The sequence below is a fragment of the Procambarus clarkii genome, chromosome 15 (genome assembly GCF_040958095.1).
Source record: "Procambarus clarkii isolate CNS0578487 chromosome 15, FALCON_Pclarkii_2.0, whole genome shotgun sequence".
NCBI lineage: Eukaryota > Metazoa > Arthropoda > Malacostraca > Decapoda > Cambaridae > Procambarus > Procambarus clarkii.
Window position 1 is genome coordinate 14,503,723 of NC_091164.1, and position 23,370 is coordinate 14,527,092.

The window sequence follows — 23,370 nt, forward strand, 5'->3', positions numbered from 1 at the left end:
CTGTAGCGTCAGAGCACCTGGCAGCCTGATGGCCCAACAGGCCACATCGGAAACACGTCCGCGGTTGCCATGCATAGTACACCCGTACGTAGTACCCTAAAAGCCGGACAGAGGATGGAATGTCTGACCTCAGGCGCATCCCTAGGGTACGAATGTTGGTCTTCACACCCGCATACTTGCCAGAAGACAGCGAGTGCATCCGCACACTGACGACGGGGCCAAACCGCTGGAAGAAACGCCAAAGGAGAGTCTCGGAAAACTCCATGGGGTCCCCATGGACACTCACATACGTCATGGCACCACTTCGATCCGATATAGACAGACCCGGTGCCATTTTGCAGCTGCAAGGTACGGCCCTCGTACCACCGAGTACGGTATGCCGTTTCACCCACAAACTTGATAACCACACTGTGAGCAGTTACCAGCTCAACACCGTAGATTTCCAAGACCGCGATACAGAGCATGTCACACATAACCGTCACCACACCAGGGTATCCCACACGACCAGTTAACTCCAAATCCACGGAGTTTACCCCTCACAACAGGGGGAAGATGGCCGCCCATGTCAAAAGCATCACGTCCACACCAGCCAGGAACAGCAGTGAGGGGTAGAGACACCCACACCCCTTGCCGACGAAAGCAGCAAACACTGCAACTACCGGAGAGGCCAGGCGTCACGTCTGCACCTCATGGCAGCTAGCAGGGAACTCCTATTTCGACGAAGTTGTTGTCTAGTCAGTCTGCATATATTTTCTCTACGATGAGGCTTTGAAAATAACTGGTAGTTGTTTCAGCCACTTTCTGTAGTATCATTTTGCCTATTCTATGTGGCTTTCTAGTAGTTTAGGAATCAGTTTATGACTAAAGCAAATGTTCACATTTGTGCAGTTGTCTGGTTACATGACCTCTGTGACTCACTAGAGAACTATAGTACAATGTACTTGTTATAAACATTTTGTATGTTGTGCTGAGGTCAATTGTTTATTAAAGTGGTATATAATTGGGATATATGTGTGTGTTAATTTGAGTGATAAATCAGGACAGCTGTTAAAAACATGAGATTAGCTCTTCTCAATCACCTTCCTGTGAAGCAGCTGTCTTCTTCCCACTCAAAGTGTATATAATATATGTGAATAATAATAGTAATAGTAAGGTAAAGGTAAATATAATATGTACAGATAATAAACTGTAAATACTCAACACAACTCGTATTGACAGAAGTCCCACTCTTTATAGGACTGCACAAAATATAATAATAATTGGCTAGGTTGTACAGGATTCAGTACAGGCCTAATCAATGGTATACAAGATGATCCTACCCTCATAGGTTGACACTAACTACTAGTATGAGTAAAACAATTGTGCAGATTAGGATGTGTGCAATTGCTTTTGTTTATTTTATAATTTAAAGGCTAAACAATTCCATAAACTGTGGAATATAAACAACTAAATTTAAATGATTTAATAGCCACTCATTACTCTCTGGTAATACTGAATAGTGTTGATTAGTTTGTCATGAACATTACCCTGTGATTTTCGTGAAAAGTGAACACCATCAGGATAATTCTCACGAAAATGGTCTAGCTGTAATTGTAAATTATAGTAAGATCATAAAGTCCACAAGGGCTCCTGTCAGTGTAAAATTGCTATAATTTATGAGCCGTAGCTCATTGTGACCTGAATATATGTACTTCAGTCTAAGGTACAGTGGTAAGCTGCTTGGGTGCTTAACTGTGTCCCACGATAACTGCCTTGAATATCAGATCGTTAGTTAAATTTAGTTTCAGCAGCACTAGCCCAGTGATCTAAAATATGTTTCTTAAATTTTTTGAGAGGTTAATTACAAAGAACTGATTACATTATGTAATCATGATCATTATGTACTTTGATTTTACTGATTACAAAGAACCAAACATGGATCATCTTTGGTCATTCTGTTCAGAGTACCAAACATGTGAAATTATTTGGCTAAGTATATATATTTATTTTTATTTTAAAATGAATGTATTTTTAAATATTAAATATTAAGTGAGTGGACTGTATAACATAGGCAATTTAAATTTCCACACGATTCCTACAGAGGGGAGTTCATAGTGTTATTGGTAATTCAGATACAACTGAAACTATATATATATATATATATATATATATATATATATATATATATATATATATATATATATATATATATATATATATATATATATATATATATAATATGTCGTACCTAGTAGCCAGAACGCACTTCTCGGCCTACTATGCAGGGCCCGATTTGCCTAATAAGCCAAGTTTTCCTGAATTATTATATTTTCTCTAATTCTTTTCTTCTGAAATGATAAAACTAACCATTTCAATATGAGGTCAATTTTTTTGTACTGGAGGTAAAATTAACGTAGATATATGACCGAACCTAACCAACCCTACCTAACCTAACCTAACCTATCTATATAGGTTAGGTAGCCGAAAAAGTTAGGTTAGGTTAGGTAGGTTAGGTAGTCGAAAAACTATTAATTCATGAAAACTTGGCTTATTAGGCAAATCGGGCCTTGCATAGTAGGCTGAGAAGTGCGTTCTGGCTACTAGGTACGACATATATATATATATATATATATATATATATATATATACTCCTCTTGACATACCAGAAAGCAGTCTAAGGAAACTACTCCAAGCTTGTACTAAAGAGGCACCCTTCTTGAGCCCGGATGGACACATGTATAAGCAAGTAGATGGGGTCGCCATGGGTTCTCCCCTAGGTGTCCTGTTTGCAAACTTCTACATGGGTACCATCGAGCAAAAAGTCTTAGTCGATATGAACTTGAAACCGGCCATATACTGCAGGTACGTTGACGACATTTTTACACAGGTACCTGATGTCAGACATCTGCAGGAGCTGAAGGAGGCATTTGAGCAGAATTCTGTGTTGCGTTTCACTTACGAGATGGAGAAGGATGGGAAGCTGTCCTTTCTAGATGTAACAGTCATGGAAAGGAGCGGAGTTTTCCACACTGCAGTCTACACTAAGGAAACAGAATGCCAACAGTGACTGCCCAGACAGGTACAAGAGGAGTGTTGTTAACGCTTATGTCGACCGTGCCCTCAGCCACAGCTCAGAATGGAAGCAAGTCGACGAAGAACTCTGTAGGGTAAGGCAGGTCCTAGTCAACAACGGCTTCTCCAATGGTTTCGTCGAAGACATCATAAGAAGGAAAGTGAAACGCCATGCAACCTCTGAAGAGACAACTAACACAACACCTATACCCCCTATTAGACTATTTTACAAGAACTTCTTTTCCACAGCCCATAAAACGGAGGAAAGGGTCCTGAAAGATATTGTCAGTAGAAACGTTATCCCTACAGACAAAAATCAGAAGATACAACTGACGATTTACTATAAAACCAGAAAAACGGCCAGCCTACTCATGAGAAACTCTCCAGACACAAAGCAGAACGCTTTAAAAGAGACCAACGTCGTCTATACCTTCAAATGCCCTCTTGGGGACTGTAAGCCTAAAAAAAAAAACAGTATATAGGCAAGACAACAACATCTCTTTCCAGGCGTTTAACGATGCATAAGCAACAGGGCTCCATTAAGGAACATATAATCTCTTCCCACAAATCAACCATCACCAGAGAAATCTTAGCAAACAACACAGAAATCATCGATAGATACAGCGATAGCAGGCGGCTTGACGTCTGCGAGGCACTACACATCAAGAAGTCAACACCAGCAATCAACAGCCAATTAATGCACAACTATATTCTACCCACTTCAAGACTCCGCTCCAATATAGAAGCATCAAGAAATATAGACCAATAGGCTTTCTACAATTACTTTCATTCAATACCCATTGTTTCGTGTTCTGTCTTGTGTTTGAATTTAATACCCATTCTATACCCATTGTTTCGTGTTCTGTCTTGTGTTGGAATTTAATACCCATTGAATACCCATTGTTGAAAGTTTGTTTTTCACCTCATCCACCTCACCCAAATGTGGATATAAACCTCGAAGATGTGTAAAGCTCTATTCAGTTTCAGTTGTGTGTTTGTAAACTAAAGTCTTTGAAAATGTAATAAGTTTTACGAAACGCGCTCAAGTGTCACGTCAGACTAGAAATAAAAATGAATTTTGGAGAATTGATCTTTGAATTACTATCAACAGTGAAAAGAAACATAAGAAAGATAGAGAAAATTCGTGTTAGAATTATTAATCTTACTTTTTCGGTCATATTTAATAATATATGTCTACAGGAAAGACTGCTACCAAAATATACTAATATATATATATATATATATATATATATATATATATATATATATATATATATATATATATATATATATATATATATATATATATATATATATATATATATGTCGTACCTAGTAGTCAGAACGCATTTCTCGGCCTATTATGCAAAGCCTGATTTGCCTAATAGGCCGAGTGATTTTCTTTATTTTCAAAAAATTGTTTCCAATTCGTTTATTTGAAATATTATTATTATATTATGTTAAGAACTTAAATTATTGACTTAGTTATATTAGTTTAGGTTAGTTTAATATAGGTTAGGCTAGGTTAGGTAGGGTTACCTGGTTGATACCTGGTTGATGGGGTTCTGGGAGTTCTTCTACTCCCCAAGCCCGGCCCGAGGCCAGACTTGACTTGTGAGAGTTTGGTCCACCAGGCTGTTGCTTGGAGTGGCCCGCAGGCCCACATACCCACCACAGCCCGGTTGGTCGGGCACTCCTTGGAGGAAACAATCTAGTTTCCTCTTGAAGATGTCTTCGGTTGTTCCGGCAATATTTCTTACGCTTGCTGGGAGGGTGGTGAACAACCGTGGACCTCTGATGTTTATACAGTGTTCTCTGATTGTGCCTATGGCACCTCTGCTCTTCACTGGTTCTATTCTGCACTTTCTTCCATATCGTTCACTCCAGTACGTTGTTATTTTACTGTGTTGACCAGACCACACACTAGAAGGTGAAGGGACAATGACGTTTCGGTCCGTCCTGGACCATTCTCAAGTCGATTGAGAATGGTCCAGGACGGACCGAAACCGCGTTGTCCCTTAACCTTCTAGTGTGTGGTCTGGTCAACATTCTTCAGCCACATTATTGTGACTCCTCGCCTGCATTTTACTGTGTAGATTTGGTACTTGGCCCTCCAGTATTTTCCATGTGTATATTATTTGGTATCTCTCTCGTCTCCTTTCTAGTGAGTACATTTGGAGAGCTTTGTGACGATCCCAATAATTTAGGTGGTTTATCGCGCCAATGCGTGCCGTATATGTTCTCTGTATTTCCTCTATTTCAGCAATCTCTCCTGCTCTGAAGGGGAAAGTGAGTACTGAGCAGTACTCAAGATGGGACAACACAAGTGACTTGAAGAGTACAACCATTGCGATGGGATCCCTGGATTTGAAAGTTCTCGTAATCCATCCGATCATTTTTCTGTTTAACGCAATATTTGCTTGGTTATGTTAGGTCGTCAGACATCATTTTTCCCAAATCCTTTACATGCTGTTTTTCTACTACGGGCAGATTCGATTGTGTTTAGTACCCTGTATTATGTTTAAGGTCCTCATTTTTTCCCGTACCTGAGTATCTGGAATTTAACACTGTTAAACATCATGTGATTTTCTGTTGCCCAGTCGAAAACTTTATTAATATCTGCTTAAAGTTTTTCAATGTCTTCAGCCGAGGTAATTTTCATGCAAGGACTGTACCCTGATGTACAGAGCTTTCAACTGCGTTTGGACTCGATTTAATATGATTGACTGTTACTCTCTGTGTTCTGTTCGGCAGGAAATTGAGTATCTAGCGTCCTACTTTACCAGTTATACCCATTGACCTCATTTTCCTGAGCCCTGAGCTTATTGGGCTCTATCATATCTACACTTGAAACTGTGTATGGAGTCAGCCTCCACCACTTCACTTCCTAATGCATTCCATTTGTCAACCACTCTGACACTAAAAAAGTTCTTTCTAATATCTCTGTGGCTCATTTGGGCACTCAGTTACCACCTGTGTCCCCTTGTGCGTGTGCCCCTTGTGTTAAATAGCCTGTCTTTATCTACCCTACCAATTCCCTTCAGAATCATGAATGTGGTGATCATGTCCCCCCTAACTCTTCTGTCTTCCAGCGAAGTGAGGTTTAATTCCCGTAGTCTCTCCTCATAGCTCACACCTCTCAGCTCGGGTACTAGTCTGGTGGCAAACCTTCGAAACTTTTCCAGTTTAGTCTTACCCTTGACTAGATATGGACTCCATGCTGGGGCTGCATACTCCAGGATTGGCCTGACATATGTGGTATACAAAGTTCTGAATGATTCTTTACACAAGTTTCTGAATGCCGTTCGTATGTTGGCCAGCCTGGCAGATGCCGCTGATGTTATCCTCTTGATATGGGCAGCAGGAGACAGGTCTGGCGTGGTATCAACCCCCCAAGTCTTTTTCTTTCTCTGACTTCTGAAGAATTTCCTCTCCTAGATGATACCTTGTATCTGGCCTCCTGTTCCTTACACCTATCTTCATTACATTACATTTGGTTGGGTTAAACTCTAACAAGCATTTGTTCGACCATTCCTTCAGCTTGTTTAGGTCTTCTTAAAGCCTCAAACAGTCCTCTTCTGTCTTAATCCTTCTCATAATTTTGGCATCGTCAGCAAACATTGAGAAAAATGTATCTATACCCTCCGGGAGATCATTTACATATATCAGAAACAAGATAGGACCGTGTACAGAGCCCTGTGGGACTCCACTGGTGACTTCACGCCAATCGGAGGTCTCACCCTTCACCGTAACTCTCTGCTTCCTATTGCTTAGGTACTCCCTTATCCACTGGAGCACCTTACCAACTACACCTGCCTGTCTCTCCAGCTTATGTACCAGCCTCTTATGCGGTACTGTGTCAAAGGCTTTCCGACAATCCAAGAAAATGCAGACCGCCCAGCCTTCTCTTTCTTGCTTAATCTTTGCCACCTGGTCGTAGAATTCTATTAAGCCAGTCAGGCAAGATTTACCCTCCCTGAACCCATGTTGGCGATTTGTAACGAAGTCACTTCTCTCCAGATGTGATACCAGGTTTTTTCTCACAATCTTTTCCATCACCTTGCATGGTATACAAGTCACACAGAGTACTCACCTCACCTATTTGTGCTTGCGGGGGTTGAGTTTTGGTTTTTTGGTCTCGCCTATCAACTGTCAATCAACTGGTGTACAGATTCCTGAGCCTACTGGGCTCTATCATAGCTACATTTGAAACTGTAAGTCAGCCTCCACCATATCACTGCCGAATGCATTCCATCTGTTAACTACTCTGACACTGAAAAAGTTTTTTCTAACGTCCCTGTGGCTCATGTGGGTACTCAGTTTCCACCTGTGTCCCCTTGTTCGCGTACCACCAGTGTTAAATAGTTTATCCATGTCTACCCGGTCGATTTCCCTGAGGATTTTGTAGGTAGTGATCATGTCTTCCCTTCCTCTTCTGTCTTCCAGTGTCGTAAGGTGTATTTCCCGCAGCCTTTCCTCGTAACTCATGCCTCTTAGTTCTGGGACTAGTGTAGTGGCATATCTTTGAATTTTTTCCAGCTTCGTCTTGTGCTTGACAAGGTACGGGCTCCATGCTAGGGCCACATACTCCAGGATTGGTCTTACATATGTGGTGTTCAAGATTCTGAACGTTTCCCTACACAGGTTCCTGAACGCTGTTCTGATGTTAGCCAGCCTCGCATATGCCACAGACGTTATTCTTTTTATGTGGGTTTCAGGAGAAAGGTTTGGTGTGATATCAACTCCTAGATCATTCTCTCTGTCCGTTTCATTAAGTACTTCATCTCCTATTCTGTATCCTGTGTCTGGCCTCCGGTTTCCACCGCCTAGTTTCATAACTTTGTATTTACTCGGGTTGAATTTTAACAGCTATTTGTTGGACCATTCATTCAGTCGGTCTAGGTCATCTTGTAGCCTCCTACTATCATCCTCTGTTTCAATCCTCCTCAAAATTTTTGCATCATCAACAAACATTGAGAGAAACGAGTCTATACTTTCTGGGAGATCATTTACATATATCAGAAACAGTATAGGTCCAAGGACTGACGCCTGTGGGACTCCACTTGTAACGTCTCGCCAATCTGAGACCTCACCCCTCACATTGACTCGTTGTCTCCTGTTGCTTAGGTACTCCTTTATCCAATGGAGTACCTTCCCTTTCAATCCGGCCTGCATCTCTAGCTTTTTCACTAGCCTCTTGTGTGGTACTGTATCAAAGGCTTTCTTGCAATCCAAAAATATGCAGTCTGCCCACCCTTCTCTTTCTTGCCTGATTTTTGTTGTCTGTTCATAGAATTCAAGTAACCCTGTGAGTCAGGACTTGCCATCCCTGAACCCATGTTGATGCTGTGTTACAAAGTTCCTTCGCTCCAGATGTTCCACTAGCTTTCTTCACACAATCTTCTCCATCAGCATGCATGGTATGCAGGTTAGGGACACTGGCCTGAAGTTCAGTGCCTCCTGTCTATCCCCTTTCTTGTATATCGGGACTACGTCAGCTGCTTTCCAAATTTCTGGCAGTTCCCCTGTTGCGAGTGATTTCTTATACACTATGGAGAGTGGCAGGCACAGTTCCTCTGCTCCTTCCTTTAGTATCCAAGGGGAGATTCCATCTGGGTCAATAGCTTTTGTCTTATCCAACTCTAGTAAGCACTTCCTTACTTCCCCGCTGGTAATCTCAAACTCATTCAGTGGTTCCTGGTTAACTATTCCCTCTCTTATCTCTGGAATTTCTCCTTGCTCTAAGGTGAAGACCTGTAATTTCTTATTCAGTTCCTCACACACTTCCTTGTCGTTTGTAGTGAATCCTTTTGCCCATATCCTAAATTTCATAACCTGTTCCTTAATTGTTGTTTTTCTCCTGATGTAGCTGTGCAGCAATTTAGGTTCAGTCTTTGCCTTGCTTGCGATGTCATTTTTGTATTGTCTTTCTGCCTCTCTTCTCATCCTAACATATCATTCCTAGCACTTTGGTATCTTTCTCTGCTCTCAAGTGTCCTATTATTTCTATAGTTTCTCCATGCTCTTTTAGTTTGCTGCTTAGCTAGCCTACATCTCTGATTAAACCATGGGTTTCTCGTCTTCATTTCACTGTTTTCCTTTTGGACTGGGACAAACTTGTTTGCTGCTTTCTTGCACTTCTGTGTGACGTAGTCCATCATATCTTGGGCCGTCTTTCCCCTGAGTTCTGGTTCCCATGCTATATCTGTTAGGAATTTTCTTATCTCCTCATAGTTTCCCTTTCGGAATGCCAGCCTTTTGTTTTCTGTACCCCTCCTCGAGTCCAATAACCCTTCTTCAATCAGGTTCTCAAACGCAAGTACACTGTGGTCGCTTTTTCGTTCTGGGGTCTCAAAGCCGATTTCTCTCATGTCAGAGTCGTTCAGAGTGAAGACTAGGTCGAGTCTCGCTGCTTCGTCATTTCCTCTCATCCTTGTGGGTTCTCTGACATGCTGGGTTAGAAAGTTTCTAGTCACCACCTCCAATAGTTTGGCTCTCCACGTATCCTTGCCTGCATGCGGTTCCTTGTTCTCCCAGTCAATCCTTCTGTGGTTGAAGTCCCCAATAATGAGCAGTTGGGATCTATTTCTACAGGCCGCAGAGGCTGCCCTCTCAATTATAGTGTTAATTGCCATGTTGTTGTTGTCATACTCTTGACTGGGTCTTCTGTCGTTTGGTGGAGGGTTATATATCACTGCTGCTACTACTATTCTTGGTCCTCCCATTGTCATGGTGCCTGCTATATAGTCTCTGAAACCCCTCACAGCCCGGGATAGCCATCTCCTTGAAACTCCATTCCTTTCTCATGAGTAGGGCCACTCCGCCTCCTCCCATATCTTCCCTCTCTTTCCTTATTACTGTGTACTCCTGGGGAACACGGCATTCGTTAGGATTCCAGAGAGTTTTGTTTCAGTGAGTCCGATTACATCTGAGTTCACTTCTTGTGCTCTTTCCCTTAGTTCACTTGCCACATATGTGTGTGTGTGTGTGTGTGTGTGTGTGTGTGTACTCACCTAGTGGTACTCACCTAGTTGTGTCTGCAGGATCGAGCATTGACTCTTGGATCCCGCCTTTCGAGCATCGGTTGTTGTTACGAACCCGGATCCAGCGTCCGAGCCTGGAGCAGTGACAACCACGCCATCTGTGAGTCAGCTCCCGAAACCCCCGCCAAACGGACGACGACACCTGGTGAGGACAGCGTGTACTGGCCTCGAGGACCAGTTTCCAGTCTGGTTCCGCGCTCAACACCGCCGCTCCTGACCTCTGGTGAAGTGGTGCTCCGACGACAGCGCCATCTATGGGCTGGATACGTCAGGTGTTTGCGCCCGAGCCCGTAAGTGAGGTGTATTAGTGTCCCGATTATTGATGACGTGTCTGCTTACAGAGCCGACCTGGGACCACTGTGATGGAAGTGGAGGCAGTCTACCCGAGGCAGCCAGTCTCCATACCTTGAACGTTGCTGCAGCTGTTGTGAAGTCGTCACCCCGGAAGAACACTGTAGTGTGTTAGCCTGCCAGTGGAGTGGCAGTGAAAGGATTTACCCGGGACCGACTGTTGGAGACGATCATCCACTGGGGTATTGAGGACAGGAGGGTGATTTGTGATATCACACGAGACTCCTGTCTAGGGCGTACCCCTTATATCGTTTGTGGAGTGGCCGTACCAGCCTTGGTGGCTCAGTACCTGCCAGCAGACCAGCTGGACGTGTGGTTCACGGCCTCCACGACGGTGCCCCCAGTGGACCTGCGTTTTGGCTGACCTGTGGCCCGGGTAGGCTCGGCATTCTCAGAGGACACGTCGTGAGGCCACGAAGAAAGCACCGCAGACTCAGCACCTAACTTCTTGATCCAGAGTCTTCTGCAGAAGACTATATTGTGCATAATCCCCTTGTATAGTGTTAATACCCCTCCCCCTGTGCTCTTTTTTATTTTATATATTTAATCGGTGATGGTGTTAATTATAATATTAAGTTCTTAGCTTTCTTTCCCTACTCCCTTTAATTTACTTGCGTCACGGATCTCATCCCTTGATAGCCACTACTGGCTCGGGAACGGATACATATATCTTCCTCTAACAACATCAGAGTAAGGACCCCGTTGCGTCCCGAGAGGGCCGTAACATAATTGGCATCCCCAGCGGGATCCGTCCCCTTGTTAAGTATGTTTGACAGGGGTGGTGAAGTGGCGTAATCCCTGTATATAATTCCCCCAGTGCGACGATTGTGACGTTATACGTCCTGTGCGGTGCTCAAGAGTGACTAAGTGCGATATTGTGCAGTGCGGTGCTCGCTGTGATTAAGCGATTAAGTGCAATATTGACTAGTGCGGTGCTCAGTGATTCAGTGCAATATTGTAGAACGAAGAGTTCGCTGTGATTCAGTGCAATATTGGGTAGTGCGGTGCCCGAAGTGATTACGTGCAATATTGGCAAGTGCAGTGTTTGGTGCGATAAAGTGCAATATTGGCGTAGAACAGTGCTCGGTGTGTTAAGTGCTAACGTGTAAGCAGTGTGTTAAGTGCTAAGTGTTCCATCTGTGACAATGGCAGACAAAGCTACCATCGACGATCTGGACGATGTTCAGGCTTTTCTGAACAGAGTGGACTGTCTTGCCAGATTAAAGTATCTGAGCAAACCGGAACTTGTACTAGTGAGCGCCTACCTGGAGATCAAGATCCGTGCCAGTGATTCCCGTGTGGAGATCTTGTCCAAGGTTCACCGGCACCTGAAGGCAGAAGAGAAACAGGAAGGCGAGACTCCTAGTACAAGGGAAGGTGAGGAGATAGCTTCCACGGAAAAGGAAGATAAGGGCAGCGACGTTGATAGTGATGCAGGTGAGCTTAATATCAGCTTCCTAACAGTCAAAATGCGTGCCCTAGAGATCAATCGTGAAATAGAATGGAAGAAATTAGAAATGGAACGAGAGAGACAAGATAAAGAAATGGAGATGAAAGAAAAAGAATTGGCGATGAGGCGTTTAGAATTAGAAAGAGAAGAAAGAAGAGAAGAACGAGAAAGAGAGAGAGAAGAACGAGAAAGAGAGAGAGAAGAACGAGAAAGAGAAGAGAAACGAGAGAGAGAAGAACGAGAAAGAGAGAGAGAAGAACGAGAAAGAGAAGAAAAAGAAAGACAGAGACAGCATGAACTAGAAGTATTACGATTAGGTGCTGGACAGAGACAAACTGGAGCAAGCGGTTTCGATCCGGTAAGGAATATCAAGATTGTCCCCAAATTCAACGAGAGAGAAGTTTCGAAGTTCTTCGCAGCCTTCGAGAAAGTCGCTGCCTCTTTGGAGTGGCCAAGGGAGAATTGGGCCATTATGATACAGTCAGTCTTGACTGGGAAGGCCCAAATCGCCTACTCTACGTTATCCCTTGACGACTCCGGCGATTACGATATGGTGAAGAAAGTGGTGCTCATGGCGTACCAATTGGTACCTGAGGCATATAGGCAAAAGTTCAGAAACCTGAAGAAGACCTCAGAGCACACTTTCACCGAATTCGCCACGATCAAGGAGCGACTTTTCCAAGAATGGTGTGCCTCTCAGAAGGTGGAGACCAAGGAAGACCTCGAGCAGCTGATTCTGCTCGAGGACTTCAAGGATTGTTTGTCTGGAGACCTCAAGACGTACTTAGAGGAACAGCAGGTAGAGACCTTGAGTGCAGCAGCCACCATGGCTGAAGAGTACATCCTGACTCATAGGCCGTCTGCTAAGTACGTCCCAAGGAATTACCAGCGCCGGTTCGACAGACCTCATGATGAAGAAGAAAGACCCGTCCCACAAAGTGCTAAGAAGACGCCCCCAAGTAGCCCCCGAAGAACAAGTCCTAGTAGTCCGAAACACCGGAGTCCAAGGAGGAATATGGTGTGCTGGACTTGTGGGCAGACAGGGCATATAGCTGCTAGGTGCCGAGGCAGAAGAGGTGGCGGCGCACGTAGGGAGGTGATGATGATGAGCTGTGTTACACCACCAGCAGGAAACCAGTCTACGACGACGCAGGAAGGACCAAGTTTGTTGGCCCCTCACACTTCAACCGGGTATGTAACGAGTGATCATACTGGTAGATCAATTGTAGTGCTCAGAGATAGTGGAGCAGCCCAGTCCCTGATCGTGAAGAGCTCGTTACCCGAGGGAGTAAGTGTGGATGGGCGACAAAAGGTTGTCCTAGTTGGGTTTCCTAGGACGCAGTACATCGCCCCCTTAGTGCCAGTACATCTTGACTCGCCTTATTTCAGCGGCACATGTGAGTTGGCAGTAGTCGATACCCTCCCTGTGGCTGGGATTGACGTGGTACTAGCCAACGACTTGGTGACCGATTGGAGCACCAATCATCCCAAGATAGCGGACGAGTCTGCCAGAACATCAAAGTCTGAGGTGTCTACAGGCAATGGTAATGTCCAGGTAAAGACAGACCCGGATGTAACTATGTTTAATTTATCCTCTCGCCTACAGATTGAGAACGATCTAGCAGTGTCTCCTGATTCTCTCGACAAGGAACATGAGGTTACGATGGCAGAAGTACCTGAGCTAGAAGAGAGGCCTTGTGTGCAGGCACCCACGGATACCAACGAGTCTGGAGCGAAGGCGGATGTGTGCTGGCGGTATGGCAAGTTACAGCATGTAGTGAACCAGCCAGAGATTCCCCAGACGTCAGAGGTAGGTGCGGTGTGTTCAAAAGGTCTAGTGCCCTCTTCGGTCCAAGCCAGGCGTGTGGATGTTACCGGCTATGGACATGACTGGCTCGGGAAGCTTATCCCTCAATTGGCCCCATGTTTCTTAGCGATATTTTGTTTTATTCTCGTATGTGTTCTCGTTTGTGCTCTCAGTGAGGACCGGTGGACGACCCGACGAATGATGGCTCCCATGAACATCGCGAAAAGGTCCCAGGGATCGGAGACTTGTACTGCAGGTGTTGCAGTTGAAGGAGGGACCTGGAAGGTGATAATTGATACAGGAGGTACGACATGTGATAATATGAGTGACTGTTTCCGACAGGTTGACACCCCCCGCGTGATTGCTGAGCCTCAACACAGCGTTATGCGGAACGTTGGTCGACCGGACGGTGACAGAGCGAATGCCACCTGCGACGTACGAACAGCCCCGTTGGGACTAGGTGTGCACCTAGTAGAGTATGCTGTAAGTACTGTTTTACCCGCTGTCGCTATCACTCTGAATTATCAGACCCCTGTGTTCCAGGTTCCTGTCTCCCTGAAGGACCATCGGACCGGCACCAGAAATGCCGTCTGTGGTCAGCCATCATCGGTGCCACGACATAAGGAAGTGTCGAGTCACCCCAGATCGTGTCGAAACCAATCCGTACTCGAGAGATGTGAGATGATGCCCCTGCTTGACATCGCAGTGGAGACGTGGAAGGTTACGCCAGACAGGACATCGCCTTCAATCTTCAAGTTCCCATTGTGCCGGAATTGCCCAGTAGGACAGTTTTGTGGACGAGACAGTCTCGCCATTCCAGATTATAAAGCATGTGTGTCCATTTGGAACAGTGTCGCCGTACTAATTTGGTTTGTGTTTCTTTTTATAGAACCTCAAACCAAATTCTTTTTGGTGGGGAGGTGTTACGAACCCGGATCCAGCGTCCGAGCCTGGAGCAGTGACAACCACGCCATCTGTGAGTCAGCTCCCGAAACCCCCGCCAAACGGACGACGACACCTGGTGAGGACAGCGTGTACTGGCCTCGAGGACCAGTTTCCAGTCTGGTTCCGCGCTCAACACCGCCGCTCCTGACCTCTGGTGAAGTGGTGCTCCGACGACAGCGCCATCTATGGGCTGGATACGTCAGGTGTTTGCGCCCGAGCCCGTAAGTGAGGTGTATTAGTGTCCCGATTATTGATGACGTGTCTGCTTACAGAGCCGACCTGGGACCACTGTGATGGAAGTGAAGGCAGTCTACCCGAGGCAGCCAGTCTCCATGCCTTGAACGTTGCTGCAGCTGTTGTGAAGTCGTCCCCCCGGAAGAACACTGTAGTGTGTTAGCCTGCCAGTGGAGTGGCAGTGAAAGGATTTACCCGGGACCGACTGTTGGAGACGATCATCCACTGGGGTATTGAGGACAGGAGGGTGATTTGTGATATCACACGAGACTCCTGTCTAGGGCGTACCCCTTATATCGTTCATGGAGTGGCCGTACCAGCCTTGGTGGCTCAGTACCTGCCAGCAGACCAGTTGGACGTGTGGTTCACGGCCTCCACGACGGTGCCCCCAGTGGACCTGCGTTTTGGCTGACCTGTGGCCCGGGTAGGCTCGGCATTCTCAGAGGACACGTCGTGAGGCCACGAAGAAAGCACCGCAGACTCAGCACCTAACTTCTTGATCCAGAGTCTTCTGCAGAAGACTATATTGTGCATAATCCCCTTGTATAGTGTTAATACCCCTCCCCCTGTGCTCTTTTTGATTTTATATATTTAATCGGTGATGGTGTTAATTATAATATTAAGTTCTTAGCTTTCTTTCCCTACTCCCTTTAATTTACTTGTGTCACGGATCTCATCCCTTGATAGCCACTACTGGCTCGGGAACGGATACATATATCTTCCTCTAACAACATCAGAGTAAGGACCCCGTTGCGTCCCGAGAGGGCCGTAACAGTTGTTTACAGCAATGACTCCTGTCCCATTTCCCTATCATACCTGGTTTTAAAATTATGAATAGTATTTGCTTCCACAACCTGTTCCTGAAGTGCATTCCATTTCCCCACTACTCTCACGCTAAAAGAAAACTTCCTAACATCTCTGTGACTCATCTGAGTTTCAAGCTTCCATCCATGTCCTCTCGTTCTGTTACTATTCCTTGTGAACATTTCGTCTATGTCCAGTCTTTCAATTCCTCTGAGTATCTTATACGTTCCTATCATGTCCCCCCTCTCCCTTCTTCTTTCTAGTGTCGTAAGGCACAGTTCCCTCAGGCGCTCTTCATACCCCATCCCTCGGAGCTCTGGGACGAGTCTCGTTGCAAACCTCTGAACCTTTTCCAGTTTCATTATATGCTTCTTCAGATGGGGACTCCATGATGAGGCGGCATACTCTAAGACTGGCCTTACGTAGGCAGTGTAAAGCGCCCTAAATGCCTCCATACTTAGGTTTCTGAATGATGTTCTAACTTTTGCCAGTGTAGAGTACGCTGCTGTCGTTATCCTATTAATATGTGCCTCAGGAGATAGATTAGGTGTTACGTCCACCCCCAGGTCTCTTTCACGCGTCGTTACAGGTAGGCTGTTCCCCTTCATTGTGTACTGTCCCTTTGGTCTCCTATCTCCTAGTCCCATTTCCATAACTTTACATTTGCTCGTGTTGAATTCTAGTAGCCATTTCTCTGACCATCTCTGCAATCTGTTCAGGTCCTCTTGGAGGATCCTGCAATCCTCATCTGTCACAACTCTTCTCATCAACTTTGCATCATCCGCAAACATCGACATGTAGGACTCTACGCCTGTAAACATGTCGTTAACATATACAAGAAATAGAATTGGTCCCAGCACCGATCCTTGTGGTACTCCACTTGTTACTGTTCGCCAGTCCGACTTCTCGCCCCTTACCGTAACTCTTTGGCTCCTTCCTGTTAGGTAGTTCCTTATCCATTCTAGGACCTTTCCCCCCACCCCCGCCTGCCTCTCGAGCTTGAACAGCAGTCTCATGTGCGGTACTGTATCAAAGGCTTTTTGGCAGTCCAGAAATATGCAGTCTGCCCAACCATCTCTGTCCTGTCTTATCCTCGTTATTTTATCATAGAATTCCAGAAGGTTTGTTAGGCACGATTTCCCTGTCCAGAACCCATGTTGATGTTTGTTCACAAACCTAATGTTCTCCAGGTGGGCAATCAGTCGTAGCCTAATTATTCTTTCCAGTATTTTACAGGGGATGCTTGTCAGTGATACAGGTCTGTAGTTAAGTGCCTCCTCCCTATCTCCTTTCTTGAAGATCGGCACGACATTTGCCTTCTTCCAGCAACTGGGCAATTCTCCTGACATAAGTGACTCATTAAAGATCATTGCCAGAGGCACGCTGAGGGCCTGTGCTGCTTCTTTTAGTATCCACGGTGATACTTTGTCTGGTCCAACTGCTTTAGTTGCATCTAGAGTTGTCAACTGTTTCATTACCTCCTCTGCTGTCACCTCTATATCTGATAGTCTTTCATCTAGGGTAACCCCTTCCAACAATGGGAGCTGCTCAGGCTCGGTAGTGAACACTCCATGGAAACTGGCATTCAGTGCCTCGCAGATTTCCTTGTCACTTTCAGTATATGCCCCCTCTGTCTTCCTTAGTCTTGTCACTTGGTCGTTCACCGACATTTTTCTTCTTATATGACTGTGTAGTAACTTAGGTTGTTTTTTCGCTTTGATTGCAATATCGTTCTCATAGTCCCTTTCCGATGTTCGTCTTATGTTAATGTAATCGTTCCTAGCTCTGTTGTATCTGCTTCTGTTGTCCTCTGTTCTTTGTCTTCTGTACTTCCTCCACTCCCGCCTGCTGGCCATTTTTGCTTCCTGACACTGTCTATTAAACCATGGGTTATTATATTCCTTCTTATTTTTTCCCTTTACCGTTGGTATAAATCTCTCTTCGGCCTCCTGGCATTTCTGTATGACTAGGTCCATCATATCTTGGACTGTTTTTCCTCTAATTTTTCCTCCCACTGCACTTCACCCAGATAGTCCCTTATCCTCATATAGTCCCCTTTCCTGTAGTCAGCTCTCCTTTCCCAGATCTCTTGTCCCATGGTCATAAGTTTGAATTCCATCATGTAGTCAAAGACTAGGACACAATGGTCACTGGCCCCTAGAGGTATTTCATGCTCTAAATTCTCGATATCTTCTACGTTCTGGGTGAAAATCAGGTCTAATAGGCTCGGTGCATCTCCTCCTCTTTCCCTTGTGTCTTCCTTCACATGTTGTGTCAGGAAATTCCTGTCTATAACATCTACTAATTTTGCTCCCCACGTTTCGTCCCCTCCATGGGGATTCCTTGATTCCCAATTTATCTCTCCATGATTTAGGTCCCCCATGATCAGCAGCTTCGCTCTCATTCTGTGGGCTAGTGTTGCTGCCTTCTGCAGTTCATCTATACATGCTTTGTTGTTGTCATCATACTCCTGCCTGGGTCTTCTACTGTTTGGTGGGGGATTGTAGATTACCAAGATCACAATCTTTCTCCCATCTACTGTCAGAGTTCCATGTATGAAGCTTGTGCACTCATTGGTAACTCGATTTCCCAGGTCTTCAAACTTCCATGTGTGTGTGTGTGTGTGTGTGTGTGTGTATGTGTGTGTGTGTGTGTGTGTGTGTGTGTGTGTGTGTGTGTGTGTGTGTGTGTGTGTGTACTCGCCTATTTGTGCTTGCAGGATCAAGCATTGACTCTTGGATCCCGCCTTTCCAGCTATCGGTTGTTTACAGCAATGACTCCTGTCCCATTTCCCTATCATACCTAATTTTAAAAGTATGAATAGAGTTTGCTTCCACAACCTGTTACCCAAGTTCATTCCATTTTTCCACTACTCTCACGCTAAAAGAACACTTCCTAACATCTCTGTGACTCATCTGAGTTTCCAGTTTCTATCCATGTCCCCTCGTTCTGTTATTATTCCGTGTGAACATTTCATCTATTTCTACTTTGTCAATTCCCCTGAGTATTTTATATGTCCTTATCATATCTCCTCTCTCCCTTCTTTTCTCTAGTGTCGTAAGGCTCAGTTCCTTTAGACGCTCTTCACATCCCATCCCTCGTAACTCTGGGACAAGCCTCATCGCAAACCTCTGAACCTTCTCTAGTTTCCTTATGTGCTTCTTAAGGTGTGGGCTCCATGATGGTGCGGCATACTCTAAGACTGGTCTCACGTAGGCAGTGTAAAGCGCCCTAAAAGCCTCCTCACTTAGGTTTCTGAATGAAATTCTAATTTTCGCCAGTGTAGAGTACGCTGCTGTCGTTATCCTATTTATATGTGCCTCAGGAGTTAGACTAGGTGTCACATCCACTCCCAGGTCTCTTTCTCGAATCGTTACAGGTAGGCAGTTCCCCTTCATTGTGTACTGACCCTTTGGTCTCCTATCACCTGATCCCATTTCCATAACTTTACATTTAATGGTGTTGAATTCCAGTAGCCATTTCCCTGACCAACTCTGCAATCTGTTTAAGTCCTCTTGGAGGATCCTACAATCCTCATCTGTCACAACTCTTCTCATTAATTTTGCGTCATCCGCAAACATTGACATGTATGATTCCACTCCTGTAAACATATCATTTACGTAAATTAGAAAGAGGATTGGGCCCAGCACCGATCCTTGAGGTACTCCACTTGTTACTGTTCGCCAGTCCGACTTCTCGCCCCTTACCATTACCCTCTGGATCCTTCCTGTTAGCTAGTTCTTCACCCATGCTAGGGTCTTTCCGCTTACTCCTGCCAACCTCTCAAGTTTGTATAGCAGTCTCATGTGCGGTACTGTATCAAAGGCCTTTTGGCAGTCAAGAAATATGCAGTCTGCCCAGCCTTCTCTGTCCTGCCTTATCCTGGCTACTTTATCATAGAATTCTAAAAGGTTTGTTAGGCATGATTTCCCTGTCCAGAACCCATGCTGGTGCTTGTTTACAAACCCAATGCTCTCCAGCTGCTCAACAAGTCTTAGCCTCATTATTCTTTCAAGTATTTTGCAGGGGATGGTTGTCAGTGATACGGGTCTGTAGTTAAGTGCCTACTCCCTATCACCTTTCTTGAAAATCGGTACGACATTTGCCTCCTTCCAGCAACTGGGCAATTCTCCCGACATAAGTGACTCATTAAAGATCAATCCCAGCGGCACGCTGAGAGCCTGCGCTGCCTCTTTTAGTATCCACGGTGATACTTTGTCTGGTCCAACAGCTTTATTTGCATCCAGTGTTGTCAACTGTTTCATTACCTCCTCTGCTGTCACCTCTATATCTGATAGTCTTTCATCTAGGGTAATCGCTTCTAACAATGGGAGCTGCTCAGGCTCGGTTGTGAACACTCCATGGAAACTTGCATTCAGTACCTCGCAGATTTCCTTCTCGCTTTCTGTATATGCCCCTTCTGTTTTCCTCAGTCTTGTCAATTGGTCATTTACCGACATCTTCCTTCTTATATGGCTATGTAGTAATTTAGGTTGCTTTTTCGCTTTGATTGCAATATCATTCTCATAATTTCTTTCCGACACTCGTCTTATGTTAATGTAATCATTCCTAGCTCTGTTACATCTAATCCTGTTGTCCTCTGTCCTTTGTCTTCTGTACTTCCTCCACTCCCTCCTGCTTCTCACCTTTGCTTCCTGACACTGTCTATTAAACCATGGGTTATTATATTCCCTCCTGTTTTTTTCCTTTACAGTTGGAATAAACCTCTCTTCATCCTCCTTGCATTTCCATATGACTTGGTTCATCATACCTTGCACTGTTTTTCCTCTAAGTTCTTCCTCCCACTGCACTTCCCCCAGGTAGTCGCTTATCCTTCTGTAGTCCCCTTTTCTGTACTCAAGTCTCCTTTCCCGGACCTCTTGTCCTTTAGTCACAATTTTAAGCTCCATCATGTAGTCAAAGACTAGGACACAATGGTCACTGGCTTCTAGTGGTATTTCATGTACCAACTGCTCGATGTCTTCTACATTCTGGGTGAAAATGAGATCTAATAGGCTGGGCGTATCCCCTCCTCTTTCCCAAGAATCTTCCTTCACATGCTGTGTTAGGAAATTCCTGTCAATTACGTCTACCAGCTTCGCTCTCCAGGTCTCCTCCCCGCCATGGGGATTCCTCTTTTCCCAATCTATCTCTCCGTGATTTAGGTCCCCCATCCCCCTCCCCATCCGGCCCGTTGGCCTGGTGTGGCTAAGTCTTTCGTTGTGACTGCTGCGCCTTTTGACCCCTCTCTCTCTAGGGGTTCTCAACGCCGTTCGCGTCCCAACCGCACTCGCTCGATTCCTTCTCGTGCTGATGCGTATCAGGCCTTGTTTGGTCCTGCTTCATGGGCCTAATACTTTGATCTCCTCCCTCTTGATTCTGCGCCTCCTGACGATTTCTCCCTCCATCGGCATCTTGTAGATTCCGTGGATGCGTCTGTTACTTTCAACCCCACTCGTCTCGGTACACGTGTCGTTGCTGCTCCTTCTCAGGATGCGGCTTCCCGCTTGGCTGCCTTATCTTGCCTTGGCGAGATCCCTGTTCGGGTCTCCAAGAACGTTCAGATGAATGCCAGTGTTGGCACTATTCTCCTCTCACCCCATGTTGCAACCGGTGTTCGGAATCTGCAGGATTGCCACGATGATATTCGGCATATCCTTGATGCCCAAGGCCATTCTGTCCTCCAGGTTGACTCGTTTACTCGTCCCCTCGTGGTCGTCGCCGTCTACCCCTTCGCGTTGTGAAGATCACCTTTGATGGTAGGACCCTTCCATCCTCTGTCATTCTTGCTGGTGCTAGGTGCTCTGTCCAGGAGTATATTCCTTCTCCTCGACTTTGTAACAAGTGCTGGAGGTTTGGGCATGGTGCCCTCCGCTGCTCTGGGACTGTCTCTCTCTGTCCTTTGTGTGGGAGTGAAGGTCACTCTAAGTCGGAGTGCACTTCTCCCCAGGCTCGTTGCCTCAACTGCGGTAAGGCCCATCCTACCTTCTCCCGTGCGTGTGTCCATTACAAGCTTGAGGCAGCCGTCCTCAACTTGAAGCACCGGGAGCGTTTATCTTTTCCTGAGGCGAGGCGCCAGGTTCGCCGGCTCCCGCCTTTTGCTAATATCTCTTATGCTCGCGTGTTGCGCTCTTCCTCTCCTCGTCCTTCCCGCCTTCCTCAGACTCACAACCGTTTCCGGGTCTTGGACCCTGATGCGCCCACTGCCCCCTCCTTTGTTCCTTTGGGTTCTCTCCCAAAGGATCCTCCTCCTGGTCCTCTGTCTGGGGTTCCCCTTCCTTCTACCCGGTCTGTCGTGTCTCCTGTGTCTTCTTCCTCGTCCCCCTTCGATCCTCCTTCCCATCCTCTTCCTCCATCTATCGGCTCTCCCCACCGCCTGTCGGTGCGGGCGGATGTCCATCGCTCTCCTAACGGCCGTCGTGTGTGCTCTCGTTCGGCTTCTCCTGTTGAGACACTGGAATCCGTTGCCCGGTACGTAGTTGCTGGGACACCGGTCTCTTTAAGTCAGAAGCGAAAGCCTGGCTCCTCTCCTTCCTCTTCCCCGGCGGGTAAGAAGGTTTCGCTTTCTTCCTCAGCTCCTACTTCTGGCTCTGTTGCTCCTTCCCCTCGCGTTTCAGTGATTGCGCCCCCTGTTCCTGCTATGGAGGTTTCTTTGGCCCCTGCTTCCCTTTCGGTTGCTGCTCTTGCTGAGGTGCGCTCCCCTCTTTCTACTCCCCCTCTTCCTGCTGCTGTCCTTGACCGCTCCTCTCCGTTGTCTCCTCCTCTTCCTCCTCCTCCTCCTCTGGACCCCGCCCGCCCACCTCTTATCTGTTCTCCCGTTTCCTTCCCTCCGTCTTTGCTCAGTTTACCCATGCCCCCTAACCCTGACTTTACTGACCCTGATCCTGACCCTGATATTCTTTAACGTGCTCTGTTGCTCTTTCGCCTTTGTTTCTTCCTTGTTCTCTGTTTTTGTCCTTTCTCTTCTCGTCGTTGTCCATTCTTCAATGGAACGTTCGAGGTTATTACGCCAATTTCCTCGAACTCCAACTTCTGATTTCGCGGTTTTCGCCCCTTTGTGTCTGTCTCCAGGAGCCAATGCTTGGTGCTCGTCCTGGTCGTTTTCGTGGCTATTCCTTTCTCTCCCCCCCCCCCCCAGCCATTGCTGGGGCTTCTAATTCTTCTGCTCTCTTGATTCGTGCTGATATTCCCTTTGTTCCTTTGCTTTTTCCTTCGCCTCTCCATTGTTCTGCTGCTCGTATCTTTGTGGGGAATTGGTACACAGTTTGTTCCATTTATCTCCCCCCGAGTGTCCCGCTCTCTCTTCCTGATTTGAAACACCTCCTAGACTCCTTGCCGGAGCCTGCGCTCCTGCTGGGTGACTTTAATTGTCGTCATTCTCTTTGGGGTGACGTTCTGACGAATACCCGGGGTCGCCTCCTTGAGCCGTTTCTCCTCTCTTCTTCCCTGTCTCTTCTGAATTCTGGTGAGCCCACTCATTTGGACTCTCGGACTCGCACCCTTTCTTGTCTTGATCTTTCTCTCTGCTCTTCTTCTCTTTACTTAGATTTCACGTGGCAGGTTCTTGATGACCTCCATGGAAGTGATCATTTTCCCATCCTTGTTTCCTTTTTCTCTTTTCGCTCTTCCCTCTCTTTCCCTAGGTGGCAGTTTGCTAAGGCAGACTGGACCCTATTTACCCTCAG